Source organism: Hibiscus syriacus, unplaced genomic scaffold, assembly GCF_006381635.1.
Source record: "Hibiscus syriacus cultivar Baekdansim isolate YM2019G1 unplaced genomic scaffold, ASM638163v2 tig00113725_pilon, whole genome shotgun sequence".
NCBI classification, from domain to species: domain Eukaryota; kingdom Viridiplantae; phylum Streptophyta; class Magnoliopsida; order Malvales; family Malvaceae; genus Hibiscus; species Hibiscus syriacus.
Window position 1 is genome coordinate 19076050 of NW_024063471.1, and position 16631 is coordinate 19092680.

Sequence of the window (16631 nt, forward strand, 5' to 3'; positions counted from 1 at the left end):
TTGCCTAGTGAAACTAGCAACATTTAGCTTTCCTAGGGAGTACACCTCACAAAGCAAAGATCTCACAGCATTGCACATTGAATTAAGGATTCTAAGACTTTACGTCTTGTACTCACTAACGCTTACAACCATTAAGCTATCTGATGACAACTAATGCTAGTCAATTGACTCTTAAGGTGCTTGATCTCCTTTAGTCTTAAACACTAAAATCCACAGTATTACACAATACTACAAACTATTATGTGTTGTATATAGCTCGTGCTCATATATCAATATGAAGACAATAAGGAAGAAGTTTGGGGTTGAAAACTCAAACTCTCACTTAATCATACAAGTAGACTTTTTGTTGTAGTCTGGAGTCACAAAGCATCACATGACTTACACCTTACAAGTCTACTAACGAAGTTACCTTTGATGGAACCTAAACATACTCACGTTAGGAACGTCCATCAATTAACCCTACATAGTTAGCATCTTAGTTTAACTCTTAGAGGTTTTGAGTAACCCATAACATACGATCAACGATTATAATACATGACACTCGACATCCTTAATTCTTTTCTTAGGGATATACATATCTAAATCCAAACTTAGAATTACTTGAGCCCTACAGAGAGTGGTCACATAAACCATTTACTCTCAATGTAGACATACTCTCCTATAATCTCATTCGAATTCTTGAATAACCACCTAAATACTCTCTTATAGAACACAATAGGGTGAATGGTTCTACTAATAAACATCTCCTTAGAGCCCTCAACTCAACAAGAACGATGAAGGGTTATCTGAACCTCATGACTCACAACTCATGATCTTTCACATAACACCCTTAGTACCTAGGGTGAAATTTTAGGACCGTTGTATTGGAACTTACATCCTATTAGCTTACTCCACGCAAGTACTTGAGGGCATATGTGCCCAGTTAGCAACTGAAGTGCCTTGGCACTAGCTGAGAGATATCCTGATATTTCTGGCAATAAGGTGATCTTTATATTGGCAAGAGTAACCTGAGTATTCTTAACACTCTCATAGAGGTCTCTACCTCCAAAACTAAACCTGGGATTACTAAATCTCTGTGGGACATCACACAAATCCTTTACTATCGATACGAAGACGTACCTATAGTCTCGTAGCTAACGAGATCACATGCAAGGATACTCCCTTAGGGAACACATAAGGGTGGTATATTTGACGACTACATATTTCTTAGAGTTAACTTTCAACTCAACTGGGAACAACCATTCATATTCATAAGGTCCCCATACGTATCTAAACTTACACCTCCAAAACCAAAGTAACACTTGTGCTTACAACTTCCCTTAGGCCGACTATTATAATCGAGTTCAACTTTCATAGAGAAAGTATAATTCGAGTCGGGCTTTTCCAAGCGCTTTTAAATTGTTTTGAGTTAACAACGATAATCGTAGTTAATCCGAACAAGGATTGATATTTCTAAAATAGATTTGGGAAAATCAATCACCAAAGAAAAAAGTGAGCTATAAGGATTGAACCTTGCAGACTAAAACTGACATTTAACTAGAGTAAAATCCTATTCAAGGATCGATTGGAATTTGAGGCAAAGTGAAAGCCTGAGGCTATTTTTAATCATCTTGAATTTTCAATTTAAATTTCTTTTCTTTAATTATTTTACTTTCTTTACAAATCTTTCTATTAACCCCCTTTTTACTTTTATTATTATTTTCACCCAGTTCAGGAATCAAAAGCAATCTACATCAACATCTTCTTAAGTCCTAGTTGATCGAACCTTACTCTCTCTATACTATTTCATATTTTCTATTTTATATTTTTGAGATTAAGGCTGTTATTTGACATTAAAATGACGCGTGTCAAATTGGCGTCGTTACTAGGGACTTTAGTAAAAGTTACTGATCTTTGTTTTTTCATTTATGACTAGGGAAAACCAAGACGCATTAGAAGAATTTGATCCGTAAATAGAATCACAATCTAGAAGAATCCACGAACAAACACTTCGAGAGAAAAGAAGATGAAAAAAAGAAAAATTAAATCCTGAAGGATCAACCAACATTGATGCCACACAAGAAGAATCAACGCATTCCATTGAAGCATCATCACACGCCGAATCACACTTTACACTACCCAAAGTTGAAGTTGATGCACAAACACTGGAACCGATGGCTGATCAAACAATTCGCGAGTTAGTCACAACACCCGTGGTTGAAAAACCTCTCTGCATCACCTTCTCTCAAGGAGAAATACCTTTTCAACAAAAAATGGGGCTCTTTCATCTCCTTGCCACCTTTCATGGACTTTTCAGTGAGAATCCACACAATCATCTCATGGAGTTTCATATGTCTGTTATAGTATGAAACCACATGAAGTATTCGAATGCCAAATTAAATTACGTGCATTTCCCTTTTATTTATCTGGTTTAACAAAAGAATGACTTATTTACATACGAATTTAATCAATATATGGTCTGATTTAAATCGTATCTTTCTTGACAGTTCCCAATAGAAAAGGCGGAAAAATTGAGAAGAAACATCTTGGGGATTAAACAAAAAGATGGAGAATCGCTTTACGGCTATTGAGAGCGATTCAAAAAGCTTTGCGCAAGTTGTATGCAACACGAATTAACTGAGAAAATGCTTCTCCAGTATTTCTACGAAGGACTGCTACACTTAGAGATGAAAATGGACGATGCTTCTAGTGGACGAACTCTCGTCAACATAACACCAAACGTAGCAAGGGAATTAATTTCAATGACATGATCTCGAAATTACTCCAATTTCAAATTTGCTCAATATGACCATTGAACTATTTAAATGGTTTTAATATTACCACATGTCGTTAACATTTAATGGAAATGTTTACGTGGTAGTTAACAAAATTGATATAATTATGACATAGGTCCTTGTAAAGTTACATGTTTGCAGCGTTCGAACCTTGCTTTGTTTTCTTCCATTTTTGGTAACTACTTGGATATGATTTATATCCTTGGATTTTTCATTTGATGCAATTTGATCATGATTCTATTTTTAATTTTTCTAATGCCTTAATTTGAGAATTAACTTTAAAATATTTTATTATAATCATGTATTAAATTTATAGATTAAAACCCTAGATTTTATAATTAATCAATTTGATCACCAAGATTAAATTTAATTCTTAATTTTTAATGAGGTCCTAATTTCAATTTATTTGAATAAATTTATTTCACTAATCAAATTGTGACACATGTCACAGTATAATAAGAGGATTTTTTAAATTTTAGTTTAATTAATTTAAAAATAAAAATGTGGCACGTGTCACCTTTTGAATTGAAGTGAAGATACAAGAAGATGAGTTTTGACAGGAAAAAGAATCCAACTTGGGAAATTATTAAAAAAATAATTTAATATTCAAATTATAATCACAATAAAAAATATTTAGGATTCAAATTATAAATTTATCTTTTGATTTTAAATTGTACTCGTGAGTTCGGTTATGTCAAATAATTTTTAATATAATTATATATATAATCATTAATAAATAAATATTAAATAAATAAATTTAATTTAAAAATATTAAAATCTTAAATTTATTCTAAATAATATATTAAACTTTTTTTAACAATTTAAGTGTTATCATATTCTCAATTAGCCTAGATTTATGTCATAACTTGTCTATTTTTATTTTTATCGTTAACTATAATATATAAAAATATTTTAATTGATTCTTAAATATTTGATTTAGCCATTAGTTAAGGCTTTGCTTGGTTACTAACTAATATTGAGTTTAAATGCAATTAGGTTATTTTAGTTTTATTTTTCTGCCTGAACCTGAACAAGTTATATAATATATGTATTATCTTGATAACAAGTGTGAGAATTGACTCAACGATTAATTCTAAAATCTAAGGTATTTAATCTATAAATTTAATACACGACTAGAATAAAAGATTTCAAAGTTAATTCTCAAATTAAGGTATTAGACAAATTAAAAAAAACATAATCAGGATCAAATTGCATTAAATGAAAATCTAAGGAAATAAATCATATACAAGTAGTGACCAAAATGGAAGAAAATGAAGCAGGGTGCCAACGCTGCGAATACGTAACTTTACAAGGACTTGTACCCTAATTATATTAATTTTGTTAACTGTCATGTAAACATTTCCGTTAAATATTAACGGCAGGTGGCTATATTGTAACCATTTAAATATGTTAGTGGTCATATTGACACTAATTTAAAAATGATAATCATTTCGAGAACAAGCCCATAGTTGGATGGTCATTTATGTAGTTTACACTTATTATTATTATTATTATTATTATTATTATATTTATTATTACCATTATTTTTATTACTATTCTTATTATTATATTACATGTATACAATCATATTATGATTTAAATTTTGTATTTATAAGTTCGTTTAAAACTTAATGTAGTGTTTTTCTATTGAGATGATAATTGAGATGGTTTACAAAATTAATGACTCAATAGTTTTTTTTTGTTAAAAAAGGTACAAAGGGCTTCTTAACTGCCTGTTTTATCAATATTTAGAAACTTCTCAGCTTCCTTGGGGGCATTCTACAGAACGATTGTGCTCCCCTGAATTCTCCATGTTTGCTTGGTGATCATATCCGCTGTTTGATTGGCCTCCCTAGGTATGTGATTCAGTTCAATCTTCTAGTTTTTCTTTAATAATTTCTCTATGTGCTGCAGTATAGTAAGTTTCTTGTGTTTACTCGATTTGTTCATGACGTGGTTGATGGCTTCTCTGCTGTCATACTCTAAAATTACTTTTCTTTCTTCCTTCCTCCGCATAAAGCTTCTCCCGTGTTCTGCCGTTTGGTTCCGTCAGTATTAACCTTGCAGTATCCTCGGTCTGGTTTCTACCATTTGTATCGGTTGTTATTTCGGATTTGGGTATTTTCGATTTTAGAACTTTCTGTATTTTGAAGATCTTAGGTATTTCTTATGGCTTGTTGTATTATAGAATCTCTTTCGATCATTTCTGGGTCAAAAATCACCCGATTTCTTCTTTTCCAAATGTACCATATAACAGAGCTGAAGAATGTAGGCCAGTTCTCATTTTTTGGCGATGGGGATTGGGTTGTTTCGATATTCTCAATGATCCACTCCTTGATGCTGCTGCTCAAAAACTTATTCATTTTCTGGCTATCTACTAGTTCAGTCCAAATCAGTAGACTTTTTGGGCAGAATCTCAATATGTGATTGATATCTTCTGTCTCATAATTGCACATAGGACATCTTTCATCATTTGTCATATGCCTACGGGCTCTTTCAGCGTTGGCCAGTAGTCTGTCATTTCCTATAAGCCATAGAAAAGTTTTAATTCTGGGGATATTATTATGCTTGGCAATGGTGCACCAGATTTTTTCCTCCATCGAATTTATATTTGCTATTTTCTTGTAGGCAGATTTGACTGTGAAGACTCTTTTCTCCGAGAGAATCCAGCCTGGAGAGTCTACAATGCTTTCATCTACTGGAGGAGGAACAACTTGCATTTTATAAATGGTTTGTTCTGGGAGTAATCTATCAAGCTTGTTCCAGTCCCAGGTACCATTCTGGTTGATCATTTCCTTAACTTTGGATCTGTCATTCTCTACTTCAATTGGTTGGTTGCATAGTCTAGATAAAGGGCCATTGTTATCAAGCCATATGTCTTGCCAGAATTTAACTTGATTTCCGTTTTCAATGTTCCAGCAAATATTCTGTTTAAATTCTGTCCATGGGCTGCATATGTTGTTCCAAAGAGCTGATCCTCCCTTCTTTATTAACTTATCAGGAAGTATCTCTTCCATCTTGTATTTGTTTCTCATTACCTGCACCCACAAAAGATCATTTCTATTAATAAGTTTATAAGCTAATTTGAAAAGGAAAGCCTTGTTTTGGATTCTTAGATTCTTAAGTCCTTGTCCCCCTTCTTTGATTGGTTTACAGAGCGTGTCCCAGTTCACCATATGTATTCCTTTCTGTTCATTAGAATGGCCCCAGATAAAATTTCTGGTAAGTCTCTCAAGTTCATCACAAGTTCCTTTAGGAAGTAGGATGGACTGCATGGTATATGATGGGATTGAATTGAGCACTGATTTAGCAAGAGTAATTCTTTCTGCTATTGATAATGTCTTCGCCTTCCATCCTGAGAGTCTGTTCTTCACTTTCTGGATGATATTGCTATATGTTCTTTTATTGATTCTGTTGTGTAACAGTGGAACTCCAAGGTAATTCCCAAGATTGTAGACTTCTTTGATGCCAATCGCATTCGTAATGCTGATTTTTGTTTGAACCTTAATATTTCTAGAATAATAGATATTTGATTTCTGCAGATTAATTTTCTGCCCCAAGCTGTTGCAGAATTTTTGGAGAGTATTCTGAATAGTCCCAATTTGGGAGTTGTCTGCTTCCGCAAAGAGCATAAGATCATCTGCAAAAAAGAGGTGAGAAATGTTAGGGCCATTTTTTGATAGTTTAATTGGTTTCCACCTACCTTGTTCCACAGCTAATGTAATTTCTTGCACTAGTCTTTCCATGTAGATGACAAACAGGTAAGGCGAGAGGGGATCCCCCTGTCTAATTCCTCTAGATGGTTTAAAAGGCTCCGTAATTTCTCCATTCCAATTGATTTGGATTGTCGTGGAGGTAATACAATTTATAATAGCCAGAATAATTTTAATAGGGAGCCCCAACTTCTCAATGCTAGCTTTAATAAAGTTCCAATCTAATCTCTCATATGCTTTCTCCAGATCAATCTTGATGGCTAAATACCCCTTCTTTCCTTTCTTTTTCTTCATAGTGCGAATCACCTCCTGAGCTAGGATAATGTTGTCAGTAATAACCCTACCTGGAACGAAACTAGTTTGGCTATTAGAGATGATAGAAGGAAGAATAGGTTTAAGGCGGTTAACAATGACTTTGGTTATAATTTTGTAGGTGATCTGACAAAGGCTTATAGGTCTAAATTGGGTAATTCTATCAGGGTTATCTACCTTAGGGATTAAAAACAAGCACGTTCTGTTTAAAGCTTCTTCAATCTAACCACCATTGAGGCAATGTTTGACTAGATAGCAAACCTTTTCTCCAACCGTGTCCCAATTTTTCTGGAAAAAACTAGCATGAAATCCATCAATTCCTGGAGCTTTTAGGGGGTTCATACTGAATAGTGCATCTTTAATCTAAATATTATCGAAAGGTTTATCAAGCCAACTCCATTGTTCCTGATTCAAGTTAGGAAAAGGTCTACTATTCTCAAGAGAATGCCTTACTAAAGGGTCATTTGTGAAAAGATCTTCATAATATTTCTTCACATGAATTTTGAGCATTTCTTGGTCTTCGCACCAATTATCAGAATCTGTTTTGAGGGTAGTTATAAGTTTTTTTCTACCCTTAATAATAGCACATGAGTGAAAGTACTTTGTATTTTTGTCTCCATGGGTAATCCATTTACATCTCGTCCTTTGAGCCCAAAGAAGTTCTTATTGTCTAAGAATTAAGTCAAGTTCAAGCTTAAGATCATCTTCAAGAGTTGACAGTCTGGTAGAGTTATAACATCGAAGAGTTTTATCAATACCTTTAAGCCTAGCAATTAATTTTTTCTTCTTCTGGTTGATATTACCGAAAACTTCATTATTCCAAACCTTGATGCTTTCCTTGAGATGATTTAGGCTTTCCATAAGGTTATCATGTTTTACCCATTCTTTTTTAATAAACTGCTCAAAGTCAGGGTGGTCCATCCAACCTACCAGGAATCTGAATTGATTCTTTTTATTCCCTTTGGGGTTGTTCATGGTATGCAGAAGAATAGGGCAATGATGTGATCCTATTCGGTCAAGGTGATGAACTCTAGTATCTGGGTATAATTCTAACCACTTTATGTTCATAATGCATTTATCAAGTCTCTGCCATAATATTCCACGTCTCCACGTAAATTCATCACCCTGGTACTTAACATCTATCAAATTGTTATTGAATATGAACTCTTGGAAGTGCTTACTCCCACCTCTGAAGCAATTGCTACCACCAGTTCTCTCATTGGGCTTCAGGATACAATTAAAGTCCCCTCCTAGTATCCAGGGTTCATTATTGCTAGGTTTGAGTTATTCTAGGAGATTCCATAGCTTACATCGAATGTTGGGGCTGGGACTAGCATAAATTGCTGTAAAATAGTTCCAGTAGTTACTGCTACTATCCTTAATGTGCGCATGAACATACTATTTAGAAATACTTAGTATTTTAACTTTAACCGAATTATCCCAAAGTATCCATATACCTCCACTGTGACCCTGAGCTTCGATTCTGAAAGAATTAATGTAGCCCATATTGTTGATAATTCTGTCAGCTCTCTTGCCACTAGTGTGCGTTTCCATCAAGGCAATGATCTTGGGTTTGTGCACCTTCACACAATCTTTGAAATGTCTTCTAAAGGAAGGTTTACCAACCCCTTGAGTGTTCCAAAAAAGAATCTTCAAAATTATTGAGGTAATTGGTAGGTGCTTTGTGGCACCTCTTTTTCCTTCTGTTTTCCTTCTTTGCTCTTCTCCAGATCAATTTGCTTCATCATTTGAGCTTGATTGGTTATAGGAGTGCTATTATCAGGAGGAGCCAAGTTCTCCGAATTCATGGTATTTTCTTGGAACCATTCCGACAGTAAATGAACGTTAGGACTAATAGTAGGTTTAGATTTTCTAACTTTAAAGCTTTTTTTGGTAGTGTGAAAAACTTGTTTTGACTTTTTGTTGAAGTTCCATCTAGAAGTGAGATTCTGATTTTTATTTTCATGAATGGTAATTGCTGTATGTATTCCTTTTCCCACTGTAACTATGTGTTCACTGATTTGAGCATCCTCATTCACTGTGACCTGGATCCCTCCAATATTCACCTCCTTAGTATTATCTTTACTCTCAACCATTTCACTATCAGTGGTAGGGACCTCAACTAATCTATCATCAATTTCAAGGTTAGTGTGAGTATTTTTTTTCTGGGTCCGGTCTGTAATATCAGTTTGAGCTGCTGTGTTCTTGTTTCTCATTATTTCTCTCTCTCTCCTTCTGTTCTTCATCTTATCTGTTGCAATGTCAGTTCTTGTAGCAGGTGCTTGTATATCCTTTTCATTTCTTTGATGCTGGTAAGCTTTATTGCTTTCCCTGGATTCTTCCTCTAAATGTTCTTCCTGTAAGGGGGTGAATCTTGATCCTTGTCTTGATGATCCTTCAACCTCTTTGTTTCTGATTTGAGTTCTTTGCAATCTACTGTTTCTTCCTCTTGGTTGAACAACCATCCAAGGACCAAAGGGATTTTCTTTATTTATTTCAACATTGGCTTGTTCTTCAATAACATTTTTACTGTTGGATGTATCCATCTGCTTCTCTTCTTGGTTGATTTGACAGACTTCTTTTGCATGTCCATAGGTACCACAGTTGAAGCAGATTTGTTGCAGACCTTCATATTCAATCTTTTGGATGAAGTCATCAATTCCCACACATAGAATAAGAGGTTTGTTTAGGTCGATAACAACTGCAATTCTTGCAAATTTTCCCCTCTCTCCAACTTTAGTATTGTAGTCTATTTTGATAACTCTTCCAATTGTATTCGCAATTTTACTGATTACCATTGCATTGTAATATCTGTATGGTAGCCCAGGCAGTCTCAGCCAGGCTATGACTTGTGAAGGATGCTTTTCAGATGTGGTAAAATTTCTCGACCATGGTTGTACAGTCAGGTAACTTCAATATATCATCCAAGGGCCATCAGTGAGCACTCTATTATAGTCTTCCATGTTTTCAAACTTCACTAGATAGTAGTCATTATCAAGATCTATTAAGTTTAAGTTACCTATCGGCATCCATAAGGCCTGGATTCTGTTTAGCAGCGCTTTATACCCAATTTTCTTTCCCAACAGTCTAGTGATAATGACATGTTTCATGTTTCGATCAATCAGATCATGGATTCGCTTTGAGAAGCTTATTCGAGGAAATTCTCCATAACTGTCCATGGTGACGTCTCCTTCTTGGAATACTATCTCCTCTTCAGTCATCTTGATTGGGGGGTTCAGATTCGATCCCTTGGCAGCCATGGTAGCATAGAAGATTTTCTTAGGACTCTTGAGATGTTTATTGGTGGTAGCTCCTTCTTCTTGGGAATCATCTTCAGTCTGCATATTCTCTGTTTGCTGAGTTGATTCATCATCTTCTATTGTTAATTCTCGATTCTTTACTTTCTTTGTGGCTCTTTGATCTTCTTGGATGCTATTGTTGTTCATCTTCTATGAATGTGAAATGCGTAATCGATTCAAAATTCTTGTTTGATATGTAATGTGTTATATTTAATGACTGACGCAGTAGTTAATTGTGTATTTATAAGTTCGTTTAAAGCAATATAATTAAATTAAGATATTTCAAGGGACCGTGTTCAAAATCGAGTAAATTATATTTTTCTTTAAAAAATTAATAAAAACATCTTGTTTTGAAATAAGTTTACTTCATTGATTTAATTTATTTTTAAAATTTTATTTTAAAGATTTTGAAATTAAAATCGAATTCAAACTTGTTTGAAAACAAAAAAATACATATGACTATCTTAATTTTAAATTGTGGTAGAAGTTCTTTAACTTTTCTCACGCATAATAGGCTTTCAAACCTATTTTCCTTACTCTGGTTTTTAATCAGTCTTTTTTTTTTAATTTTAATTTTAAATCAATTTTCAAAAAACTTTTATAATTGATGATTTTATAGTTGTTCGATCTCATCTCAATACAAAATGATTGATAGAGGCATCCTCCTATTAAAATACGAACTATATTAGAGAAAAATATTTTAAACCTAAAAACGATTCAGAATTATTTCATATTTTTATTATTAAAATAATATTTTATTTTTATTTATCAAATATATTTTGTACTTCTAAAAGTAAGAAATAAAATATATATTGAAAATAAAAAAATTAAAATGTATTTAAGAAATTATTTTTGATTAATCTTGGGTTAATATAAGGTTTTATTGATTCAAAGATGAGACCTGACATTAAATACTCATATTCCTGCATACGCGATGCTCGAACCCAAAATTTCAAGAAATAATAATATTACTTTAACCACTATAGTCGTTTAGTTTGAACATGTTTTCAGAAATTAAATGTTTTAATATTGAATAAAAAATGACAACAAAACATGAATTGCTAATGAATCCGCAATAGGAAGTGGCAACAAAACCATGGCTCGCTTGCATAAAAATGATGCGGCAATTCAAAATGGCAACAAAACTCCATGGGCACAGTACTATAGTGAAATATTTACAACCCATAATAGAGTTGATTTCAATGAATTTCTGGATCATCAAATCGCTCGCTAATGTCATTATCATGGTTGTTGGAATAGCTTCAAGGCAGTGTATCTACCTTTGTTTCATCAGAGCTCAGTAGTCAATTGATAAATGTTAATTGCACTTACCAGTCTATATGATATGGCAGCACACACCACACCAACATAACGTGGTTCAGACATGTTGATATTGACTCCTCTGAAAAACCAAGCACATGTGAATTGTCATTTTAGAGGACCCGAAAGATAAGTCCTAAATAATTTGGCAAAAGTTTCAGTTTCGACAGGATGACAGTAATGTTCCTTATTCTAAAGAATGAGGTTTTAAAACTACATTGTATGGGTACAGGAAGGTACAATATAAAAAAATAAATTTTAAAAATTGTAATTTGAAAATTTGTAATTATTACAAAACCATCTATTAGTAGGGATGACAATTTCACCCGCAACCGACGGGTTCCGACCCGATCTGACCCAATGGGGTCGAATTTAAAAAAAAATTGGGTTTGGGTCGGGTTGGGTCAGATTTTTTAAGGGGTGAAGTCGGGTCAGGTTGGGTTCGGGTGGAGGGTAAAAAAACTTCGATCCGACCCAACTTGAGGATAATAATGTAATTTGCTTTAAAAAATTATTTTTATTTTACTTAAATCCTTAATTTGTATCGGCTCGGCTCAAGTCGGGTCATATTTATCTCTAAATAATTGGGTTAGGTCAGAGTCGGGTGGAGGGTATATATTTTTCGGGTCGGATCGGGCCAAATGTATGATATAAAATTTGCGGGTTTAGTTGGGTTTGGGTGAAGGGTGCATATTTTCGGATCGAGTTGGGTTGATCAACCTAACCATAACCTGACTCGTTGCCATCCCTACGTATTAGACATGTATTCAGCTTTCTTCATACACTATTTTCGTTAAAACAAACATATCTTAAGTTTTCTAAGTCTGATTATGTAACGCCCGAAATTGTTTGGGCTGACCTGAGTGGGTTAAGGATAAACTCATGAGTCCATCATGAAGCTTTTGGCCAAGGTTGAGATTGTTTGGGATTAGATCAAGCCTAAATGAGTTTAAAAAGGGTATTTTCCCTTGATATCATAAGAGGAGGGACCAAGAGGGTATTTAACCCTTTTGTTGGTGCAAAGATTGAATCCCTATTAAATGAGATTATGTCACACATTGAGAAGGCTCCATTTTATTGTCTTCTTTTTCCTTTCAAATGTTCATCTTGCAACTCTTTTAGCTAGATCAAAGGTGGAAACCTTCTAGACCAATATTCCAAGTACGAGTTTTTTATGGTAAGAAGTGTAATAGTCTCCCCTTGAGTTTCTCTTCAAGCTCTTCACCTTAAAGTTTGGCCATGGTTGCGAAGGTGTGGATTTTTTAGGGGCTTTGAGTTTTTAAGTTTAAGAGTGATTCTAGTCTATCTTTAATATTTAGGAGTCACATTTCTATCTCTCCTAAGTCCTTTTATGGATAAATAATTTGTTTCCTTTCTTGTGATTAGTGAATGAGTTGGGTGGCAGCTATAAAAGCAAGGGTAAAGAGAAGTTAGTGCTTAGGGTGAGCTTGTGGTTGTTCCTCTAATAGCTAGTAGTAAGGTAAAACAACTATAACCCTTCTATAATACTTATAGATCAACATGTGTAGTTGCTAGCTTGTATGACTGCATGAGGCATTTTGGATGCATTTGTGTTCATGAAAGGGATAGGATATTTTAATGTTGTTCATGCATAAATAAATGACCTTTTATGATCCTTGAACCTACATAAGCTTTTAATTACATTTGAAGGCCTTGTAAGGACCTTTAGTTTGAGTAAGTGTGTTTTACTCATGAAAATATAATTTTTTTTCTGGGTAGTGTCGATACCTTGTTCATTGGGTATCAGTATCATAAGGCAATTGCAAATTTAGTAGCCAAAATTGATACCTCTACTAAGGCAATTCTAATACTACAAAGAGGGTGATATCGATACTCTAGGTATGGGTATCGATATTGGGGTATTTTTATAAACAATCAAATGTAAATTTGATATCGATACTCGAGGCAATATCGATACCACAAGAAAGATTAGTACCCGATACCACGAGGCTAAGTATCAATATCATCGTGAATGCAAAGGCTAGAAGCATTGATTTAATTAAAGGACTCGAAAATGGGTTAGGGTTGATGATAACCTCTTAATAAAAGCTTGTAAATGAGAACATTAACAATTGTGTGATAACGTAAGATCATTATGAGGTAACATTCCATAAAACTTATATCTTGTTTGATGCTCGGGAAACAACAAGGACACTTGAGTTATTTTTGTATGATGATTATTTAGTCGCGTATGGATTATCTGGATATATCCAATAAGTGCAAGGGCACTTAAGATTCTAGTTGGACATTACTCTGGTGCTCCATAAATCAAACATGTCTCATATAGTCAAGAGGATTAGACTAGCCGAGTGATAACTTTCTAGAATAGTTATTATTTATGACTTTTTTACATAGGTTGAGCTTGAACTTTAGCATCATTAGGATCATTTAAAGTTTATTTTATCATATTTTACATCATTTGCATATTGATAGTAATTTTATATCTTTTGTGGTATTTTATGATGTTCTCCTTGTGACATTGCTTGATGTTGTAGATGTTGTTGTGAATCGATGCTAGACTAGATTACTGAGCAGATTCTGCAACAATTAACGAGTCATCAGAAGATTATAGACTTTTCTAGAATATGGACAATTGTCATATTAGTTGTAATATGACTGAAAATCAATGGAAAATTAGAAAATACCTGATTGGTTGAAGCTTTGACTAATTCGACCTATAAATGGAGGAGGATGTCACCCTTTTTCATGCTCTATTCTTCTCCATAATATTTTTACCAATTTTATTTCTTTAAGGAAGCAGCCATGATAGATTAAATCCATTACCAGGGAAGGTATCAAGTAGACATGGTGTAGCTCTTAGAAGTGGTGTCTGATTGATTGTGTTTTATCTATTCTTTTTATTTTAATACGCGAGAAGGGAAAAATATTTGGTTTAAGTTGAATGTTTATTTTAAGATGTTTTGTTACATTGGATCTTATTTTAATATATACTATGGATGCATGTAGGGATGGGCATTGGTCAGGTCGGGTCGGATTTTTGACCTATCAGACTCCGACCCAAAAAATATTACTCTCCACTGGGGGTGCTTATTGAGCGAGTTGATCGTGAGTTTGACAGCGCTCGACTCGTTCTCATTAAAAAAATTTGTTGGTTGACTCGACTCGTTGCTCGTTACGTTCGTTAAAATTGTGCTCTACTCGTGCTCATTAAAAAAATTTGCTGCTAAGCTCGACTCGTAGCTCGTTATTTTTATTATTTATTAATAAATTAATAATTATTATCTAGATTTATTTTGTGAATGAAATAATTTTTAAGTAATTACTAAAAATATATTTTAAAAAATTAACGAGCTGCTCGCGAACTTATTGAGTCGAGTTAGACTTTGCTCGGCTCAGCTCGTTAAGGTCTCAAAACGAGTTCGAGTTGAACCAACTGGAGTCAAAAGTAGCTTCCTCGTCCTTATGATTTTGCCAAAGCACTTTGAGTAGAGGAATCGTCTTGCTATGCAGTTATTTGATTTCTCGAGCCAAAATTTGTACTGAACTGTCTTCATAAGTCAAATCTAGTTGGATCTCAATTTCCTCTAGTGCAATGACATGTGAAGGATCCGATCGATACTTTATAAGCATCGACACCTGAAAAACGTTATGAACTTTGTCTAACTCTGGAGATAATGCTAACTTATAGGCCACCGATACGCCTCTCTTTAAGATCTCATAGGATCTAGTGAATCTTGGGCTTAATCACACATACCCTCAGCATATCCTCTAATATCTGAATAGTCTGCTCTGACTGACCATCCGCCTGTGGAAGAGAGGTTGTACTGAAATTCAATAGAGTATCCAAAGCTTTATGCTAAGAATTCCAAAATCTTGATGTTAACGTTGGATCTCTGTCAGATATTATCGATACTCGCACTGCATGCAGTTGAAATATCTCCTTTTTATACAACTCTGCATATTTATCCAATGAATAGTCCATTCGCAGTCGAATTAAATGTGTCAATTTAATTAACCAGTTAACTATCACCCAAATGAAATCCTTCCTATTTGATGTCAAAAGTAGCCCTGTAACAAAATCCATAGTGAATCTTTCCCATTTTCATTCTAGAATAAGAATTGATTGTAGCAATCCCGAAGCCACTTAATATTCATCTTTTACTTGTTGACATGTCAAGCATGTAGCATCAAATTTAGTGATGGCTCTTTTCATACTCGGGCACCAATATCGATTCTTTAAATCGTGATACATTTTGTTATTGCTTGGGTGTATAGTCAAATGATTATAATGTGCCTCAGAAAGAATGTCTTTATTCAACTCATCATCATGTGGAATGCATATTCTTCCTCTGTAATACAAACATCCATCGTACTTGACTTCAAAGTCTTTAGTCTTACATTTTCCACTTGTGAAATCTTTTCCAAGCATCTCTCATATTTCTTTTCTAGCTCTTTTATCCGATATAGAAGCATTGGCTTTATCCTTAATTCAACCAACATTGCATCGTTTTATTTTAAAAAAAAAAATAGTCGTACATTCATAGCTCTCAAAGCTGCAAAAGTTATATGACTAAGTGTATCCACTACGACATTTGCCTTCCCTAGATGATAATCAATGATCAAATCATAGTCCTTTAAGAGTTCTATCCATATTCTCTGTCTAAATTTTAAATATTTTTGAGTCAACAGGTACTTTAGACTCTTATGATCCGTGTAAATATAGAACCACTCACCATACAAATAATGACACCAAATCTTTAGAGTAAGTACTACTGCTGCCAACTAAAGATCATGAGTGGTATAATTTATCTCGTGCAACTTTAGTTGTCGGGAACCATAAGCTACAACCTTACCTTCTTGCATAAGTACACAACCTAAACCATTATGAGATGCATCGCTATATATCACAAACTCTTTACCAGATTCTGGTTGTATCAACACTGGTGTTTCCATTGAAATCATCTTTAGAGTTTCAAAACTCTCTTGACACTTCTCGGTCCAAATAAATGAAACATCTTTTCAAAAAAAAAAATTGGTCAAAGGAGAAGCAATCATAGAAAAATTCTTCATGAACCTTCGATAATATCCAAAAAGTCCTAAGAAGCTTCGAAACTCTGTAACATTCTTTGGGGGTTTCAACTCCACTATCACCTGAACTTTCTTAGGATCAACACTTATGCCTTATGATGTGACAACATGACCAAGAAAAGCAACTTCTGATAGTCAAAACT

The 16631-nt window shown here is 34.0% G+C and overlaps 1 long non-coding RNA gene across 2 annotated transcripts; it reads left to right on the forward strand.

Annotated features, from left to right (window-relative positions):
* Positions 1-4546: 4546 nt before the first annotated feature.
* Positions 4547-10202, forward strand: LOC120187539. Of its 2 annotated transcripts, XR_005522299.1 has the most exons (6): positions 4547-4630; positions 5403-5546; positions 6317-6427; positions 6512-9479; positions 9622-9705; positions 9925-10202. It is a non-coding gene; the product is annotated as an uncharacterized LOC120187539 (long non-coding RNA). The 2 variants fall into 2 exon arrangements; XR_005522298.1 differs by having other exon boundaries at positions 6317-9479.
* Positions 10203-16631: the final 6429 nt, after the last annotated feature.